A 22,467-nucleotide genomic window follows, 5' to 3' on the forward strand; every position below is an offset into this window, starting at 1 on the left:
AAACAATAATGCATCCTGGGCCAAAGAATATAAAGTAATAAGGACCTAAAGGATGCAGAGGCAGTAGTCCCCATCGTATCTCCATGTAATTCACCAGCCTGGCTCTTGCAGAAAATATATGGAACCTGGAGGGTGACTCTAGGCTATTACCAACTCAAACAAGTAGTAGCCCCAGTTGCAGTGCTAGAAATGTAGTCCTTGCTAGAACAGATTATTGTGGCTTCGGATATAGAAATGCAGTACTGATTTGGTAAGTCCATTCTTTTTATTGTTTATTTATTAGTATCAGAAAAGATGATTAGAGATTGTTCATATTTATATGGAACAGGGAACAATACACATTTACAGTTTTGCTCTAGAGCTGTATTACCTCTTCCATCCTCTATCATTTTATAGTACTGAAATATCTGGACCCAATACAACATCATGATTCACCACATTATATTAATTAAAATGAATAATCAAGGAATATCTAGCACCTTAGAGGCCCTAGTAAGATAAATGCATTCCAGAGGGTAGGAAATAAACTGTATTCATATATAGGGCCTGAAACATCATATTTAGTGAGAAAAGAAGGCATTTCTCTTCTAGAAATCCATAACATACAGATATTAGAGACATTCTTAAATATGAATGTAATAAATTCATATTTGAAAAATTAAGTTTCAAGAGAGAATGTTTTAAAACAAGAGCTAAAGTAAATAGTTTGAAATCACAATATTTGCATAATTTGTTGTTATTCTAAACAGGAACATTAAGATTTGATCTCCTTGGTTTCCAAGTTAGTCTGTGTTAAAATACATATTTTAATGACTTAGAGATTCAGACTCTTCTAATACTTGAATTTGATTGCTTGTGGTATTAATCAATGTATAAAATCAACTTCTAATTCCGTATAATTAGTGCTTGAAGGGATGCATCGTTAGAATTAAAGATTCTTCAACAAGAAAATAATTAAACCGTTAAAATCTTTGGCAAAGAGAACTAGCATTGTGAATCATTTTAAGTTTGCTGGAATTATATGATTTAATGACAGCTTTTGTGCATGACAGAAATCATGGACCAATATGTGTAGAGCATGTATTTTTAAAAACAGAATTATTGTCAGTTTTGATTAGCTAGGCTAATCACAGAAACAGTAAAGGTAATAATTTAAACTGAAAACAATGCTCAAATAATTAATACGTTGCTTTCCAGAATACTTTTTCTCCGTAGACTTAACATCTCAATTATGTCCTTCTACCACCTAAGGTAAAATTAAAACTAATTTACAATTTAATTCAAATGACTTCACCATTATACCTTCTTTAACTTCTTTATTTAGAAATATTTTCTCTATTTACTGTTACCTACCTGCAAACATATAGCATATTCTATTTTTTGTAATATTTATTAACATAAAAATTTTTTTTTTAAATAATGCTAAAAAAAGTTCTAACAAACACCATTCTTCCATTATTCTTTTGGTGGGCAAGGACCATTAAAATCTTCAAAAATTCATACTTAAAGTAAAAAGAAAGTAAGTAAATTATACTATCAAAATTAAGAATACACTATTTTTTTAATTATATGAAACTAATGAGCATTTAAGTAATTCTTTTAGAAAGTGAATGCTACTGGCATTTCTTGTGCATTAACTCTTCTCAGAATACACTTTAAGCAATTTCTAACAGAATTGAGGATATTAAAAGTTTTGAAGAACATGTTTATCACGTTACATATTACAAAAAAGTAAATTTCTAATCACTATATGGAGTTTTTGAAAATTAATATGAACTATGTCAAAAATATTTCTATTATTTAATTAGAGCTATCTGTGATATTTAAACTACGAAACATTTGTTTGGAAATAGAACAAAGAAACATAATCATAAGAAATTGTCCTGAACACATGAAATTATCTCCTTAATAAGGTTATAAATATTTTACTAATTTCATTTTAATAAAATAAAACTTTTAACAATTAAAACTTTTAACAATAATTCCAATTTCATTGCTAGTAGTCTAACTTTGTTCCATTTACTTACTTCAGGTAGATAAAACTATGACTTCTTAATTTGTAAGTCAACAAAGAACATTTTTATGAGTCATAATGGTTTCAATTGTAATAGAAGAGTTCTTCAAATGGTGCTTTTTCCAACATGAGAGTTGTTCTATCAGGACTTATATAGAAAGGCTTCTTAAAAAGCTTTTTTGTAGTATTTAACTTCTGGGTGCATGATTTTAAATATTTTTTTCTCCATTTAAAATAAATTATGACTTCTGTTAACAAATAAATTACTTCTGTACTTCAACAAAATTCTTAAAGTCTTTATTTTGGCATGATATAAATTTTGGCTTTGTGTTCTATCTTTACATATGGAATATAAATAATTAGTAAGCATTCTTTCATTTTCATTTTTGAATGATTTACTATTTCTTAAAAGAAACAATATAAATTTGTACTGTTCTCAATCAGTCATTACCTATAGTATTTAAGAGGGCAGAAGAAAGGACAACCCTACAAACTTGGAAGGAGATTTTTAGCAACAGTTAGCTTGTAAATGTTAGCTGGAAATTCAAATTTTAAACAGTTATTGAATGTTATCATTACTTATAGCAAATATAGCGTAACATATATGTTATAATATATATAACATTATACTATATATTATAGTATATATTTATAAAACATAATTATATACACAATGAAATAAATACCAATAACAATTTCAATTACAGACCCTAAGCATTTGTAGGAAAACTTAAAGGAACTGTCAACCTTGACATTGTTTTTGTTGTTATTATTTATTAATTTTTTTTTTGGCATTTCAAAATTGGCTTTAAATACTCATCAGGGTGCCATGCAAAGGGACAAGGGTGAGAACCTGTTACATGTGAGTGGGGGCTGGGAAGCCCTAAGAGAGAAAAGACTCATATCAGGGCACCTGGGGTGGCCCACTCCAACCTGGGATAAGGGAACAGAGTAGAGACCCTCTCTAGAGGGTCCCAGGGCCAACGTGGGAGTCAGCCCTCCCTTCGAGTAGATCATCGGGGAGGGAACTGGTATTTCCCTTCTATAAGTCCTGATAGAACAACTCTCATGATGGAAAAATCATCATTTGAAGAACTCATCTGTTACAATTTTGACCATTATGACTCATAAAACTGTGCTTCGTTGACTTACAAATTAAGCAAGGTAAAATATTTCCAAACAACAAAATGCAAACAAATGAAAAAAAATCAATTTTCATATTTATTTTCTTAAAAGTGAGTATGTGGAGTATTGTTTGATCATCTGGAATAAAATAATTTGTAATGAAAATATGAAGTTTTCTTTGATATCGCAATTATCCTTTTATTATTCTTTTAGAATTGTGCTGGCCTGAAATATTTAAATAATTTAGTTATATTCCTAGAATAGTTTGAATCAAATTAGGTACACAGATACTCCAACATATATTGCTAAAAATAGTAGTTTAAAATAAATATAATGAACAGGGCTTGTAAGAAAGGATAATATTGTGATTTATGTTTTTCATATACACTCTTCCAGTTTGGAACAATTAGTAATATGATTGGAAATGCAAAGTAAGTGTTTTAGAAATTAAACAGGTAAGGTTACTACAATAATAGGTTAGCCTTTCTTCTTATAAAACAAATTAAATAAATGGGTGACATGCAGCTTTCTGCATTTTGGTTCTACCTTGTATTTCTTCATGTAAAATTTGAGAGTAGTCTGAATTCAAATAAATAGATTACTCACTGAGTTACTTAGTTTCTGGTCTCTCAGCCACTTGGTCTTCCAATAACATTGCCCTGTCAAATGTTGGCTTTTACTGACAAGTCTATTGATTACCTGATTAATGTACAAATCTTTTATTGGCATTTACTACAGAAGACATAATTTTAGTGTTTGTATGATCAATAGTTTTATCAACACTAAAATTTCCTACTGTTAGTTTGAAAGGCTCTAACTATAGGGAATTGTATATTTCTTGATAAATACAGGAAAAACATTGTAAATATTAACAAACCAAAGAAACTGGATGTTCTATGTGGTGTTCTATTATATTTTACTCCCCTCTAAGAAGGAGAAAAACAAACAAAAGAAAAAATATTTAAAGTAATTCATAGAAAAAGCAACCCAGCAGATGCTAGCTGTTTGGGGTTAAACAGAATATATGGAAAGCAAGTACTTTCACAATCCTCACCTTCTAGATTTTTTAATGCAGAATGTATAAATACATATTACAAAAATATTAAAAGTTTCTAAATTTTTAAATAGATCTAATCGATTTAATTACAGTGATGGAATTCAACAATGGTGATAGTATCTTTTAGATTTAAAACAGCTATTTATTAAATGAGGTACATCAGAGTGATTATCTAAAACATAATAAAGTTGTACTTAAAATTATAATAGGTTTTATGAGTGATATCATATGGTATTTTTATTTCTCTTTCTAGCTTACTTCACTTAGAAAGAAAAATATCATATGATATCACTCACATGTGGAATATAAAAAAAAAGAAGAGGACACTAATGAACTCATCTACAAAAGAAACAGACTCGAAGACATAGTAAACAATCTTATGGTTACAGGGGAAAGAGGGTGGGAAGGGATAAATTTGGGAGTTCAAGATTTGCAAATGTTAACTACTATATATAAAAACAGATAAAAAATAAATTTCTCCTGTATAGCACAGGGAATCATATTCAATATCTTGCAATAAACTCTAATGAAAAAAGAGTATGAAAACAAATATATGTATATATATGCATGACTAGGACATTATGCTGTATGCCAGAAATTGACATATTGAAACTGACTGTACTTCAATTTTAAAAAAAATTGACTTCAAGAGGAGAGCAGCCTTATGGATGCTATAGTCAATGACATTTCAGAAAAAGGTGAGAAAGGGGGTTTTGGGAGGGAAAAAGAGAGAAACCTTGAGAGAGAAAGAGGGAGAGATGGAAGCAAGGGAGAGAGGAAGAGTGAAAAGAGCAAAAAAGAACTACAAGACAGAGAAAGAAGGAAGAAGAGATGCTGAGATGCATTCAGGGGTCTTGGGTACTCCTGCCTCAAGCAAGGGAAGCAAAACAACTCCTGATTTTCATTCCTCGTCCTGCTATGATGCTGGCACTGCAACCTGGCCACAAGGATTAAGATGTTTGCTCCAATTAACTGTTGGGGACCAGCCAGTTCCAGCTTGACATTCTGGTATCATTCTATGCCTTTTTAGCAACTGCCCTGAAAAGACCAGGCCCTACAATTTTCATTAAGATTCATCAAGGAAGCCTTGGTAGATCATTAATAAAGAAATGCATATAACAGAGCCCACCATCAACTCTAGTGTCTTCTCATTTATCAAGCCTCACCAAAATGGACCCCAGGCACGTAAAGAGAAGCCACCTGGAGCCACTTTTCAATCTACTTAATGGATTGAGTAAGCCTATTTTAATTAATTTAATTTTATGAACAGATATGCATGAGATGGTATTAAATGCTTCATTAGAAATAAAGTTACATTCAATCACAAAAAATTATTGAATTTTGAATTATTGAAATTTTGCAGAATACATATTTTTATCTATCATGTTAAAAAGTAAATGAATTAAAACCAAGTGGGTTTACTCCAGGTATGCATGCTTGGTTCAACATTCAGAAATAAATCACTGTAATCCAATACACGAACCAGTTACAGGGGGAAAATCATTTGGTTCTAGCAACTGATGCAGAAAAAGCATTTGGCAAAATCCAATATCCATTTATGAAAAAATTCTCAGCAAATTAGGAATAGAGGGGGTAAAGAACTTGGTAAAGAACATCACCAAAAAAACCTTTCAGATAACATCATACTTTATGATAAAAGACAGGATGCTTTTATCTAAGATCAAGAACAAGGCATGGATGTCTATTATTACTCACCATTACTTTTAGATACACAATCAAAAGTAAGATCCATGATAGGAAAAAAAATAAACAGCTGGACTTTGTTAAAATTAATTTTGTTTTGCTTTGCAAAAGATTCTACTTGGTGAGTGAAGTCAAGCTATAGTCTAAGAGGAAGTATTACAAAACATTTATCTGATGAAGGACAAAACATATAAAGAATCTTTAAAACTCAACAGTGAGAGAACAAAGAACCCAACTATGGAATGTAGAAAAGCTCTGACCAGACATTCTTCCAGTGAAGATATGCAGATAGCAAATAAGCATATGAAAAGATGTTCAATATCATATGTCATTAGATAAATGCAAATTACAACACTGTGAGATGCTACAAATTAATCTATTAAAATGGCTACACTCCAAATAGCAACTGCTGGTGAGCATATTGAACAGCAGGGACTCTCCTTCACTGCTGATGGGAATGTAAAACAGTATAGCCACTTTGGAAGAAAGTTCAGCGGTATCTGACAAAACTGAATATAATCTTACTTTATGTTCTAACAATGGTGCTGTTAGGTATTTATGAACTGATTTTAAAATAGTACAATCTGCATGTGAATATTTATAGCAACTTAATTCATCACTGCCAAAACAAGAGACAGCCAAGATATCCTTCAGTAGGTTACTGGAAAAATAAACTGTGGTATACTGATTAAAATAGAATAATATTCAGCAATTAAAAAGTAATAATCCATGCAAAGACATGAATGAATTTTAAATGAATATTGATAACCAAAAAAAAGCCACTCTGAAAAGATTACATACTTTTAAATTACAGTTATATGACATTCGGGAAAAGGTCAGTTGTTAGTGGGAGTTTGAGGTGAAAGGTTAATAGGTAAAGCACAGGGGATTTTTAATTATTTTAAGTGAAATTATTTTCAGTGATATTGTAATGGTGAATACATGACATTATCCTTTTGTCAAAATACATAGAACTTTTATCATTAAGAGTCAGCCTTAATATATGCAAATAAAAATTATTTCAGAGTCAAGAAATTCCACAATAAAATCTAGAATTTGACATAATAATCTAATTATTGCATATATATGAAATAACCTCATTGAAAAGAAATGAGGGAAAGTTGTTGACTTAAGTAACTGGAAATGAGTGCATTCTATAAGAAAGATTAAAGGCAAAATAAACTTCAAGCACATTAAATAAAATTAGCACCTGATTGCAGTTATCCATGGGTTAGTAATTATAAACTGCGATACATATATATATATATAGTTTGTCACTGGCTTCTTTGTAATTTTAGTGTCTTTACAAGAAAATCTTAAATTATATATATGGCTCACATTGTATAATTATTACATAGCACCATTCTAAGCTGCCATATGTCCAAAGCAATTTTCAAATTTCTGAGGGTTCCACCAATCAGTAAGCATAACTATGTAAGACTTAATGTGTTCAAACTTATTTCTGAAGATCCCACACTTTAATAATTCCTACCTAAGACTCATTGAACAGTTAAGTAAATGGATGTCAGATGACGGGGAACAGATTGGAGTGAGAGATTTACAGATAAGCAAAGTGCGGAAGGCTAGAATGTTCCATGTAGTGACAGATTAGATTGGAGACATTAGTATAAACTAATGCTTACTGTAATCTAAATGGCTACATACATAAGTATTTATAGATATGTTTAGATCCACAGGTTACTATGCTCATGTATACTTCCTTTTGCTGTCAGCTTAGAGTGCCTACATGCAAAGTCACTCCAGTAGCAACAAGCACACCTAGACTTAAAGTTTGGTTTCTAATGTTATTCTCCAATTTAAAAAAAAAAGCTCTTTGAAGATCTGGCTGATTCTAGAACTGAGGCAGAAAATACACATGATTAGCCCAGAGCATTTCATAGTGTCAGAAAGGAAGTGCTTAAACAAACACCACACAAATGAACGGACATACCCAAGAGCCAACTGGAAGAGTTCCCAATGGCCAAAGCTGAAATAATTTGAACACAAAAATATAAAGTAGTATTGAATTATAACACAAAACTTGAAAATATCCACAGGTCTATCCTGATTTAAATAAATTATTGAATACATAAATCAAATATCCCATGTAGAAGATTTCAAATGTTTATACAGATACTCCACCCTCAAGGAGGTGGCGCATAACTCCCCACTTAAGTGTGGGCCATGCATAGTGCCTTCTTTTCAAGAGTACATTAGGGAATAGGGAAAAAGTGTAATTTGACCAAGAAGAAAGCTGAAAAATACTACTTTAGCCAGGTGATCAAAGTTAACAACAACAGTGATAAATCATGTTATGCTAAATTAGGTACCCTTAATATGAGATGATGCGATTTTCACTGAACTCTGTGGTGTTTCCTCCTCTAAAATTGTAACCTTAGTTTAATCATGAGGGATACAAAAATCAGACAAATGCCAATAGAGAGGCTTCCTACAAAATACCTTGCCGGTAGTCCTCACCTCTCAAGGTAATCTTTAAAAAAAAAAGGTCTGAGAAATTATTGCAGCCAAGAAAAGCCTAAGGAAGCATTACAACTAAATGTAATATGGAATTCTGGACTAGATCCTGAAGCACCAAAAAGAAGTTGGCTGAAAAAAAAGCAAACCTGAATTTAGTTAATAATTAGGTATCAATATAGGTTCTCTACTTGTGACAAATGTCCCATATTAATACAAGATGTTGATAATAGAGGAAATGATGTGGGATATCTGGGATCTCTCAAACTACACCTCTGATTTTCCTGTAAATCTAAAACTATTCTGAAAAAAAGTTTATGAAGAAAATGAATCTTCATTTTATGAAGAAAATTAACTTTATGAAGGAAAAAAGAAACCTCTACTTCTGCTTAATTAAGCACACAATATAATTTCTAAACCTTGTAAACATTACATCAATTAATAATAATAAATTAATATTATGTTTTAATTAAAATTCACATCGGGAATTAAAATGAAAATGCTGACATTTAGCTATGATTTATGTTCTCCATTTACAGCTATTAAAATCATTATAATCAAAATGCAAAATTCTGCACTATATTCTTAATATGTTGAAATAATTTACTCCTTATTTTTCACCTATTTGGCAATAAAATCACACAAATCTTATGAAACATACAGACTACCAATTCAAATATTAGTTTACAAGAGAGGTATTTAGAACTAGTGTGCTAAATACTAGTCCTGAAATTGCCTCTGTGGATGTCAGTATCATACTAAGAAGCATGTTAGGATTACTGTAGGTATGTGAATTATATATAAATAGTCCTTTTCTGATACTTCACAAACAAAATATTTAACCATATCAATTTTTAAATAAGCATCATCTAGTATAAATAGATATCACAATAACATCTTAAGCTCCTTAAAGTTTTCAAATAACTGGCATTCACATGATCTCATTTTGATATAATTTTAACACACTTTGGTTCACAGGCTAACTTCTGTAATATCCATTTTGCAAATGAGGAAACCACCTCCTAGAAATTAAATGATTGGATTGAGATCACATATTTAATAAGTGATAGTGTTTTGACTTAAACCAAGTCTTCTAATTCAAAGTCATATAATCTTTCCTATGTTCTACTTTATATATATATATATATAGAGAGAGAGAGATAGATATAGATATAGATATTTGATATCTTATGAAAACTTGTGTAATCACTATCAACAGGGCAATACAGGTGAACCCTCATGCAACTCACCAATGTGCAACCTTAATGAAAGCAAATGAAACAGGGCAGGTTTTACCAGGGACATTATCATTTTTAATTGCATTTTAGAAAATTTAGTAAATTGACATTTTGATTTTTGCACAGACAATTATGATAATTCCCTGTTTATCTTCATTCTAATTTTCTCTATATGAGCAATGCTGAAGTTTATTCCTGTACCATCTTAATGAGGAATTCCAATTCACTCTGTATTATATTAAATATAAGCTGCTTATAATATCTTCATACTTATAAGTGTAGAATTTATTGACAAAGTGGTGCTAGTATTCAACCTTCCTTTTCCCATTCATCTTCCTCACAGCTTCACTGATAACATCTATTTTCTGAGACTTCTACTTCTTATTCACCCTGCTATAATCAATAGTCACCCAGATATCGCAAGTCCCTTTGTTTTCTGTTTCAACTTTTGTTTCTTGACAATTCTGACAACAATCATGGAATTGCCTTCCTGGAAGTTGAGAAGTAGTGGGGGTGGAGGAGAAATCTTTCTCTGCCACTGCTGAAAAGAAGTGTTGATGCCTGACATTAATCTAACCAGGGATCTGGGGAATCACATGTTTCTATATTCCTAAAATCCTTTAAGATGATTGTGGGATGGCCACTGAGTCTTCCATGAAAGAATACAACACAGTATCTTTTTATTTGAAGAAAAATTATTCTACTTGTTAAGGAATTTTGATCTTCAGAAAAATCTCAGCATTATTGTGCTAAATGTCTTTGTGATTCTTTTCTGGGGCTGGCCTAGATTATAAGAGACAATTTAGGTGTGAAATTTGGCTTAGAGACAGAAGTGATGGCTAATATATTCCATTACCCAAATGCTGTTCTTCCATTAAACTTAGCCTAAATATGTCAAATGCTCAATAAGCAAGATCACCTCTTGGTCTTAGCCATGGGAATGTATTTTGGTGCATCCATTATGGAAGAAATTATGGAGATTCCTCAAAAAACTAAAAACAGACTTATCATATGATCTAACAATTCCACTCCTGGGTATATATCCAGAGGGAACTCTAATTCTAAAAGATACATGCATCCCAATGTTTATAGCAGCACTATTTGCAATAGTCAAGACATGGAATCAACCTAAATGTCCATGGACAGAGGATTGGATAAAGAAGATGTGGTATATTTACACAATGGAATACCACTTAGCCATAAAAAAGAATAAAATAATGTCATTTGCAGGAACACAGATGGACCTGGAGATCACCATTCTAAGTGAAGTAAGCCACAAAAGAAAGAAAAATACCACATGATATCACTCATATGTGGAATCTTAAAAAAAAAAAAAGTGAACTTATTAACAAAACAGAAACGGACTCACAAAGAAAACTAACTTATAGTTACCAGGGGTGAAGTGGGTGGGAAGGGATAAATTGAGAGCTTGAGATTTGCAGATACTAATTACTATATATAAAGTAGGTAAACAATAAGTTTCTACTGTATAGCACAGGGAAATATATTCAATATTTTGTAGTAACCTATAATTAAAATGAATATGAAAACGAATATGTGTATGTGTATATATATGAATGAAATATTGTGTTGTACACCAGAAATTTACACATTATAAACTGACTATACTACAATAAAAAAAATTAACACACACATAAAATATTTCTTCAGTTCTTTTAAACTTGTATTTCCTTGAAATTTATTAAACTGATCTATGAGATATCTGGACTTTTACAACATCTGGAATGCATCCTTACACAGGTAGATGCTCTATTATTTAAATTGTTTTAAGACTGGCATGAAGGATATAGGTAAACCTAGCAGTCATTCTAAGGTAATTTTTTAGAACTTAAAATGTTCATTTAGAAAATACTGATGAGGTGAGAGAATCCAGGAGGATATTAAATACAAGCTAATTTGGATTTTTAAAACATTGTATTATTTTGATAATTAATCAAATGCATAATTCTCATATGTATAACTATAAATTAGCTGTACTGATATCCCTTTTAGTTAGTTTGAGCAAAGACTAAAATGACCTTTAAATGAGTTTTTATTATCCAAAAACACAAGAAATACTTTCTATTTAGACATGCTTTATGTTTAGAGGAGATTTATATTCATAAATGCTTTACACTTAGAACAGTATATTTAGACAGCTCCTCCAACTCTGTGCATTAAAATAGTGTGTTTCTTATTAATCTACGGGACTAATGAGGTGCTGATAAATAGTAGCTTGAGCCCCTGCAAAGGTACATAAGAAGACTTAGTATTTATGAATCTAGTATTTATTTTACTCATTTTGATATTAGCCTTTTTTATACAGAAAGTAAATTCAACAATTCATTGTTTTAAATACATCCTTCTGTAAATTAGAATTGTCATATGTGACACAATATAACTCTTGTAACTCCCCTAACAATGAGAAGCCTTTCTAGATAATTTAATTGAAATCATCATTTTTATTATTTAAAAACAGCAATGTGATGTTACCTTTATGTGTTAGATTTATTTTACTAAGTTATTTTAATGTAGGTGATATTTTATGGATGCCCTGTAAGATGGAAAATTTAATAACTAAGTCAGATGACCAAAAAAAAAAGTGTTAAGATGTCTTATATGTCAGGGTAGTATTATTGACTTTATTTCAGTAGGGCTATAAAATTAAAGGTAACTGAGCTACATGGAATTTATGCTCCTACAGGGAATAATGGACAAACTCATAGCACGTAAGTCTTAGAAGTCATTAAATAATTCGTTACTAAAGGGAATAGTGGCGAGAAGGCAGAGAAGAAAAAAATCATTGCAAATTGAAGTATTAAAATCTATATATTAAAAAGAAGAAAGGCAAAGGAAATACAAATCAAAACACATGAGGAATGACCTTAACCTGGAGTTTAAATTCAACCTAAAAAATCAAATACAATATGATATAATCTATGGAAGTTTTGGGAGGTGGAGAAAGTGAGGGTGGTTCAAGTTGGGGCAGGTGGCATGGGGTTGCTACAGGCAAGAAATATTATTTCAGCCTCAGGCATTTTGAACTGACAGCTGGGTAAGGAGAGAAAATCTAAGGTCATTTAGGTATATTATTAAAGTTTTGAGAAGGAACTGTTAAAAGTTTCTGATGACTTGGGTATCAAGAAACCCTAACTGGCTAATACTTGTGATTAAAAGGTGATCAGTATTGTAAAACGCAGATTACAGAGTTTGAGTGATAAAAGTAAACAGTAAATATATTGAATAAGCACTTTTTAACTATATAAATGAATTAAATAACTACAGACCTAGCCAGAAAAATGTTATATAGTTATCATTATTATATCTAGTTTCAAGATTATCTGGTAACTCTCTTTAAAGGAACTTGTGGATAGACTACTATGTGGTCATTTCATCAGCCTATTTATTTAATTGTGTAGTATAAATTTGATTTAACACTCCCTCTCAAACTTCTGTAGAATTTTCACAATAATTTCTACATAGGTAATATTAAACAAGTAACTTAGTAGCAAGTTTTTAAATATTAACACATGAAGTTTAAAGTGAAGTCTATGTAAGAACAGTCTTTTTTCAAAAGTCATGACTGTAAAATACTAAAATTTCTATTAATAACATAAATATAAGAAAGTGAACAGAACTCTAACACCTCCCCTCATTGTTTACAGCATGTTACATAGCATGTCTTACAATTTAAAACTTATTATTACATAACTTACTATTTAGATACTGGTTCATTTGTTTATCACCACACTAAACCCACTAGAATATAAACTGTATTACTTACACAGGATCCTGAGGCTTAGAACAGTGCTATGTACATAGTAAGCACTTAAAAATAATACACCTAAGATATGTTGCCAGGACTTTTCCTGATTAACGTAAAAGACATTTGAAGAGAATTTTGATGTCACACTACCCTTTCTTTCGATATTTAGCCACATAAATAGGGAGGAAAAGCAGGGTCTGAATAAAGTTAAATCATAAAAAAGATAAATCATCAAATTAGACAAGATCAGAAACTTACATTATTTGGAAGTTGTTCCTTAGAGGTTTTGATGATAGAATGCCTAAAGGGTAGGTGGAAATGTATAGTCCCAAAGATCCATTGGCTTCATGTAGGAAGTAGCAAAAATAGTCATTTAAAAATGAAGAATAAAAAGATAAGAACAGGAAGTTTTTAGTCTCGGTGTAAATCAGGATTTTTCATATGAATGCAAAATTAATTGGAGTTAAGAGAAAAAAAATCTTGCTTGAAACTATTTACCACATATAAGTAGAATGTATTTGCTATATTCTTTATAATTTTTCCATTATATGATTTATAGCCATTGGTTGAATGAATTAGATGACTGGGGCATTACAGTAAAAGTTTTCTTTTTTATTTCATCTTTTTAAAGAGAAATGTGAAAAAATACAACTTGCCTTGATATATTTTTAAAATTCAGATCAACAAAATTACTGAGTCTTAAAAACAGTCCTACCAACTATCCAAATTGTGGTAATAGTGTCTAAGCCACTATAAGCCTAGAACTGCAAATATTAAACCTATGCTAACAAGAACTGATAATACTCAAGGCTTATCATTTACTACTATGTGTTAAGCACGTTTCAAAGTGCCACATATATTATATACACGTATACATATAATCCTTGGAAGAATGCTGCAAGAAAATATTAATATCCATATTTTCAGATGAGGAATTCAAGGCCGAAAAATAGTGAATTGCCTAAAGGCACACAGTTAGAATCAAATGGGAACATAAGCGTTCACTTGAAATTCTGGTCTTAACCATCATGTTTTATCACCTCCTATAAAGTTATGGCGAGCACAAAGCACAATATGTGCTCCAATTTTCTCTTGGATTTTAAACTATACCAAAGATACTATGAGAAACAGAATCATCAAGATTTAAAATGAAACTATCTTAAATATTACGGACACATTTCCATGTCACTTGAGGAAAACACTCCAGCCTTTTAAACTGCAGATTTCTAGTCAAGATGATGTTATGAGTTTACATGTGAAAATCCAACTCCATGTCAAAATGATGACAGAATATGTGTACACACACATATATGTACACCCAAGCATAGAAATGTTTATACATAATAGAAAACGAATAAAGCAAGATTTTAAAAACTGTTGTATGTACAAAGAATACTGAACCCCAACTGTGTGTGTGTACAGACAGAAATATACTTATCTATGTATATATACACACAACATAATTATTAAAAAAAAACCCTCAAAACTGGGATTTACTTTAGGCAAGCCACAAACAGATATATAAGTTATAACAGAGATACACAGATAAAGAAGTTCATCTGAGGAGGTCCAGCACCATCCATTGGGAACCTAGAAAGAGGGAAGAGCAATAATTATAGAAAAGTAATATTTGAACAATCTCAGCTGAAATTTTTTTTCAAAATTGATGATAAACAGATGGTTTCTTCATCTATTTTCTTCATACACTACTATCATTGCCTCTCCTCTCATTTGTCTTCTTCAGATGGAGAGCACATCAATTACAAAGCAAAAGGAATACATTTTTTTTTAATATACAGGTATATCATAGTGAAATGACAAAGTATCAAGAATAAAGAGAAAAATCTTAAAAATTTGGGAGAAAATTAAACAGCAACCAAATGAGAATAGCAGAAGACTTATAATCAGTAAAAAATAAGATTCAACTAATAAAATCCAAGTAAATATAGATATTTAAATTTTAGCATAAAAGATTTTACCACCCACATACTCTGTCATAGTTGGTTCCAAAGTGAATAAAAATTAAGGCTAGAAAGATTAAAAGTGAAATATTTCAAATTTATATGTAATGTTTTATATTTTTAATTAAAATTATAAAGGAAATGTAACAAAATAACAGGATTCCTTAATTCCAAAAGATTAAAATAAATTGGATGTTGGCTATCTACATTTCCTCTTTGGAAAAATAACTATTCAGTTCTTCTGCCCATTTCTTAATCAGGCTGCTTGTTTTTTGGATGTTGAGTTGTATGAGGTGTTTATATATGATGGATACTAATCTCTTATCAGTCATATCACTTGCAAATATTTTTCTCCCATTCAGTAGGTTGTCTTTTCATTTCACCAATGGTTTCCTTTGCTGAGAAAAAGCTTTTAAGTTTAATTAGTTCCCATTGACTTATTTTTGCTTTTCTTTTATTTTAGGAGACAGATCCAAAAAAAATTTGCTGCAATTCATGTTAGAGTATTTGGCCTAAATTTTCCCCTAGGAGTTTCAGAGTATTGATCCTACATTTAGGTGTTTAATCCATTTTGAGTTTATTTCTATATATGGTGTTAGAGGATGTTTTCCCAGCACCTCTTATTGAAGAGACTGCCTTTTCTCCAGTATATATTCCTACCTCCTTTGTAGTAGATTTACTGACCATAAGTACATGTGTTTATTTTTGGGCTTTCTACCCTATTCCATTGATCTATGTGTCTACCATGCTGTTTTGATTACTGTAGCTTTATAGTATAGTCTGAAATTAGGGAGCCTGATTTCTCCAGCTCTATCTCAAGATTATTTTGGCTATTCAGGCACATGAAAAGATGCTTAACATCACTAATCATCAGGGAAATGCAAATGAAAACTACAATGAGACATCACCTCATACCTGTTAGAATTGCTATCATCAGAATGAACACGAATAACAAATGCTGGCAAGGATGCAGAAAAAAGGGAACCCTCATACACTGCTGGTGGGAATGTAAATTGGTGTAGCCACTATGGAAAACAGTATGAAGGCTCCTCAAAAGCTAAATAAAAATAGAACTACCATATGACCCAACAATTCCACTTCTGGGTATATATATCCAAAATAACAAAAAAACACTAATTGGAAAAGATACATGAATCTCAATGTTCACAGTAGTGCTATTTACAATTGTTAAGATATGTAAGCAACCTGTTTCCATCAACAGATAAATGGATAAAGGAGATATGGTATTTATACACACACACACACATATGCACACAATGGAATACTACTTAGCCATAAAAAAGAACAAGATTTTGCCATTTGCAGCAACATAGATTACTTGGAGGGCATTAGACTAAGTGAAATAAGTCAGAGAAAGACAAATATTGTATGACATCACTTATATGTTGAAACTAAAAAAGACAACAAAGTAGTAAATATGAAAAAAAGAAGCAGAACTGCAGATATAGAGAACAAAGTAGTGTAACCAGTGGAGAGGTGGGGAGGGGCAATACAGGGTGGGGAAAGTGAGAGGTATTAGATATCATGTATGATACATGCTATAAGAACGCATTGTACTACACAGGGAATATAGCCATTATTTTGTAAACAGAGTGTAACCTTTAAAAATTGTATAAAAATTACATAAACAAAAATAATAAATAATTTAAGAAACAAACAAAAAAGATCAATTGGATGTTTATTCTTTTAACCATGGTCTTGCTTTCTACCAAACAAGACCAAAGACCAGTAAATTTTTGTTTGTTTGTTTACCAATAAAACCCCCAAAATAGTAAATGCATTGTGTATCATTCCCTCTTCACTCGTATGTTTCATTTTCCTTAAGCATAAATTACGTACTCTGACATTCTAACTCTGCTGCAGATAGCAGGAGCATAGCAATAAGAGCAACGACAATAAAAATATTAATACTACTACTAATAATAATAAACAATGAGTGAACAGGTCTGTAACAAATAGTCTGTATTTGCAACAAAATACATATATGAAAAAAAACTGCCAATCACTGTTTCATTCAATTTCGGGAAAATAAAATTCCAACACTGAACTCCTTTGTCTGTGAAACATTAATATTTAGAAAACTGAAAATATACATTCAAGGAGTATGCAGGCCAATATAATTTTAAAGTAATCAATCTGAGATTTTTTTGTACTTGCTCTAACAAAAGACTTTTTCTCACTATACAAAAGAAAGACATACTCTTCACCCATCTCAAATCTTATTGTGCTCTCTTGCCCTAGAGTATGAAAATCTCTGGGGCACCAAAGAAAGAGAACATTTTCTTTAATAACTAATCAGTGCCTCTTAAATACATACAGGTAGCTGTTTTTATGCCTTGTAAATTTCTGTTAAAAGTGAAGCACATAGATGGAAACAGAATATCTTGACCAGTGACAAGATACTATGAATTTGGACATATGTGGTAAACTGCTGCTGCAGGCATAATACTGATTTTTGCATAATGAATTCATCTCTTCCATTCCATGACTATTTTCCAAGAATGTATCTCTCATGAGAGACAGTTCCATGACAGCAAAACATCACCTTAAGAAAGATTTCATTCAATAAGTGGCTATCATCTCCCCTCACTCTTTAAAGTAAGCATTTTTTTCCAGCTAGTGTTAAAACTAATTCCTAGGCTAGGTCATTAGCTGGAAAGAAAAAGCACTATTTACCAGTCAAGGCAGAAAAGCTGAGTAAAGCTAAATTCTCTCAAACATAATTGCATTCTTTTCTAGGACAATTAAAGTTTTTTTGAGATATATCAGTTCAAACCCATGGATACAACTTTTAAGGAGTTGCAGATCGGGTGTATATTATTGAATAAGGAAATTAAAAGTATTTTTATCAATTTTATCTTGAAATCTTTTAATTAAAGGCAATCTTCATCTTGTTTTTCTTTCCTATTAACAAAAACTAAAATTATGTGAAACCTGCCACATCTATTACTTTTTAGGAAAGGAAAAGATACCTCTTCCTTTCATTGGTATATAAGGATATTTTGATAATAATGTCTAACAAAAATCAATGGAGTTTTTCCTGATTTTACACTAGATTCTTATTTATTTACACCAAAATGAAAACTGGAGTCCAATATATTTTCACAAACACACTTTACCCTTTTGGTGCTTAAGGTCAAGAATGCATTTTCATGGATTCCTTGTCATCAATGGAAGTCACCATGCATCTCAGGGGAATGGATGATGATATGTTACTGGAAGTCCTACTTGCCAAAGAGCAGCCTCAGAGCAAGAGGATTAAAATAACCTTAGTTTCCTTTGTTGACAACAAGAGGCATTCTAGGGTCTTCTGGATATCTGCTAAGCAGTTACCCTCACTTACAGCAAATTTATAATGAGGATACAACTTTTATCATTCCCATCTAATCTTTCATTCTGATACTCACTCTATTTATAATAACCTCTGACTTCCTAGAGAGCAGAATTACAAATTGGCTATTTACCTAGCAGTCGCTGCAGCATACATTGCCCCTCTACAGATAGGAGATTTGGGGCCTTCCAGTACATTCACTACTCAGAAGTACAGGGCAGACTAATTAATACACCTTATTCCATGTTAGGTAAGAATATAACTGTCACTGCCAGAGAATCTGGAATGATTCTCACATTCTCATTCTAACACTACTGCCAACACCACTCTGTTATGATGACTGAATTGCAAGAGGATTTCTGCAAAACATCTCAAAAGCTGCGATGGATTGAGTTACCTGAAATGGTCACAGTTTTGTCCAGACATCACCAGAGAAGCTCATCAAAGTGGATTTAGTAATGTTGACCTCAGAATGAAAAAAGATATATAATAATGATTCTGCCTAATGTTTCATCTTCCTCCAACAGCTAAGCATGTTTAACTGTCCATTGTTTTTTGCTTTTTTGTTTTTTAATTGATTCTGGGTCAAGTTTATGTTAACCAGTCTAAAGCCAAAAGTTTCCAATCTGAATTTCAGACTTAGTTAAAACAGCAACTAGATGAGGAAAGTGTTATGCAATACTCTGCAGACAGCTCTGTAATTAGTCCATTTTTATGCTAAAAATTTTGAGGAGTTCATCCTTTTTCTTACAGTATAATTTATGCAACTCTTATTAAAACTTATGTCACAGAACCGAGCATGCATTCTAGGACACCAGTCAATACCTCAATTTCTGCCACAAGATATGGTGTCATATTTTCACATCCAAGTATCCAGAAGCCTCTTCATTTTCTCAGCATCAACCAAAAACAAACCTGGAAAAAGTTATACATGAGACCAAAAAATCAAATAAATGGGTTTTGTGCCACACTTGATCTTCATGGAAAAGCAAAGAAAACTGGCCCACTTAGCAGCAAGTATATAGTAAGGAAATTCCCTGGTTAAAAGAATCCAGAAATACTGTCTTCTATAAAATTAGGTGGTAGAGAGACCACACAAGCAAGCAAGGATCTAGTTCATAAATAAGCAAGCAAATTCTGCACCAATGCTAAATACATTTGTGTTTATTTCTTATTGTATCACTAGCCTACAGCTTGCTTAAGTAATCACCTGCCAAAACCTCTCTTCTCTCAAGTAATAAATAATTTCTGAGAGTGGTTATATTATACTACTTTAAATCTCAAACATCTTTCAGAGTAACCTATAGATCTAAACTATAATTTAGAAAGGTTAATCTAACAGCTCTATATAAAATAGCTTAGGTAATAAAACTATTTTAAAATAGCTATATATTCAGTTTTTATTAAAATGTCCAGCTAGAAATAATCAGTTTGAGTTCTGGAGGAATGGCATTTGCAGCAAAGGAGGGAGGAATTCAGGAAGATGTATCCACTGATACAAGGTTTAATCTTCCTGAAGAGCAGTGAATGGATCTAGGGTGGCTAATGTTGAAGACCCAGCACACGACATTTAGCTGGTAAGAGATGGGAAATGGAGAACACAGAAGCTTTGTTTTGTCAATCAAGAAAAGTCTATGTGTGAGATGCCATTGATTCATTTATTTTAAAAATATTTATTCAGGGTCTTCTGTATGTTAAGGTCAGGTAAAAATAATAAAAACCTGTAAACACATCATTGAAGATAATGGCTTTGAAAACACTGAGTTTGGAAATTTGGAAGTTACTAATAACTTTTAAAATCATTTTAATACTATTGTTGGACACAAGCAAGACTGTAAACCACAGCTTCCTTATTAGTCAAGGATAGTCATTAGTCATTAGTATATTCCTTATATAGTCATAGATAGAAGGTTAAAGCCAGTGACACTGGAGAATAGAAAATAAGGATCAGTCCACACAGGCATATCCAGACGAAGGGATTAAAGTAAGCCTCATGAGAAGCAGGAATTCAGATCTGGACTTCTTAAATGATGACAGAAACTGTGACCCAGGACCAAGCAAGTAAATGGGTTTCTAAAATAGTTCACCAAGACAGATCTGCAGGTACCAAAGAATATTGATTTTTCTCTCTTCTGAAAATGAAAAGAGTATGAGCCAAAACTATATGTGGCTAAAGTATTCAATGAAATGGTATCATGGCTGTTATAAGTTCTAGTCATTTTTCCTTTGTGGGTCCCTTCCTCAGTAAAATACACATATGCACGTTAGCACATATATTTTGATTGTACTGGTATAAAGATGAATATAAGCCAGACAATAGATTCATTGTTATATATTCAATATTATTATACTCATTTTATTTTGATTTTAAAAGACATTGAAATAAAAATATTTCCCTGGACCCTAGCATATGGTAGGCTCTAGGCACTATTTCACCTGTGCCTTGCAGATAACTTAGTGTTGATGGGCAGACTGTTTCTTATGTAATACATAACTCTGAGTTTCCTAACAGAAGACCCATGCCAAGAATCTGCAACATAGATGCCTGGAAAGAGTCAAATGTAGTATCACAAGGAGATGGGATATAATGAAGAGAAATAATCTTACATAACATGAACTTTCAAATAAAAATTACCTCTTTTAACAGAAAATGTAAACAACTAAGGATATTCAATAGATAGAAACGTATTTCCCAGAGGACCATGAATATAGTTGTCAAGGATGTGTAAAAATATAACCATTGCAACCATGCAAAGAATAAAGGGATAAACAATGTGGTGAATAATAACAGGTGTCCCCAGTGAGTTGCACTTTAGTGTACAGGTGAAATCTGTGACTTGCTTCTAATCAACAGATAATGGGATCTCACTCCCAAGAATGTGTTTGTTAAGACAGACCCCTAGCCACTGGGGAGAGAGAGAGAGAAACTGAGGTATCTTCCTGCTGGCCTAGAAGAAGTGAGCTTCCATGATGTAAAATGGTCTGTGGGAGGAACACATGGCAGGGAACTGTGGGCAGCTTCCAGAACCAGGTGGAGCGCTCAAGTCACAGTCAGTAAGAAGAATCCTGGGATCTCAGTTATAGAATCACAAGGAAATAAACCCTGACAACAACCAAAATGAACATGGAATCATATTCTTGCCCAGTAAGTTATCAGAAGAAAATGCAGCCTGGCCCATACCTTGACCATAGACTTTTAAGACCTGGATAAAGCTAATAAGTCATGACAGAACTCCTGTTCACAGAAGCTGTGACAATAAGTGTGTGTGTGTGTGTGTGTGTTTTAAGCCAGTAGGCTTTGGGTAATTCATTACATAGCAACAGAAAATATATGAATAAGAAATGATAGGTCTGAAAAAGTGATTTGGGAAATGAGAATATTCAGATGTTCAAATAAAAATTCACTCATGTACAGCTGACAAACAGAATAAATACTAGGCACAACACAGCTGAAAAAAAAAGATGTGGTGAAGTGGAGAATAAACATAAGTAGTCTGAAATGAAGCACAAAGGGAAATAACTGTGGGTAGGATAAGTAGCTCCACCACATAGTTAAAAGAAGTTATTGAGGGAGGGAATATTGATAACAGAGAGTAAAGGAATATTTGGAGACTTTTAAAGATGATGGAATATTATGATTAAATATTTTCTAGCACTAAATAATGTTTAAGTCTTCATACTAGAAGCATTACCAGATTACATTAGGAGAGCTAAGTAAACTTTAGAAAAATCATCACTTAGCCATTATATACTGAAGTTGTAGAACATCAAATAT

The 22,467-nt window shown here is 31.9% G+C and overlaps 1 long non-coding RNA gene across 5 annotated transcripts in view; it reads right to left on the reverse strand.

Annotated features, from left to right (window-relative positions):
- Positions 1 to 13,634: 13,634 nt before the first annotated feature.
- LOC140698273 (uncharacterized) overlaps positions 13,635 to 22,467 on the reverse strand; it is a 41,633-nt gene continuing 32,800 nt past the window's right edge. Inside the window, exons 3-6 of one of the 5 annotated variants that reach the window (XR_012075931.1) lie at positions 19,518 to 19,607; positions 19,090 to 19,158; positions 14,877 to 14,969; positions 13,635 to 13,722 (exon numbers count right to left, since the gene is read on the reverse strand). This is a non-coding gene — a long non-coding RNA (uncharacterized lncRNA). Of the gene's footprint in view, positions 13,723 to 14,848; positions 14,970 to 19,089; positions 19,159 to 19,517; positions 19,608 to 22,467 lie in introns of those variants that run through there. The other 4 variants (XR_012075932.1, XR_012075933.1, XR_012075930.1 and 1 more) reach the window with 4 other exon arrangements.

The sequence above is a fragment of the Vicugna pacos genome, chromosome 9, assembly GCF_048564905.1.
Source record: "Vicugna pacos chromosome 9, VicPac4, whole genome shotgun sequence".
In the NCBI taxonomy this organism is placed as follows: Eukaryota; Metazoa; Chordata; class Mammalia; order Artiodactyla; family Camelidae; genus Vicugna; species Vicugna pacos.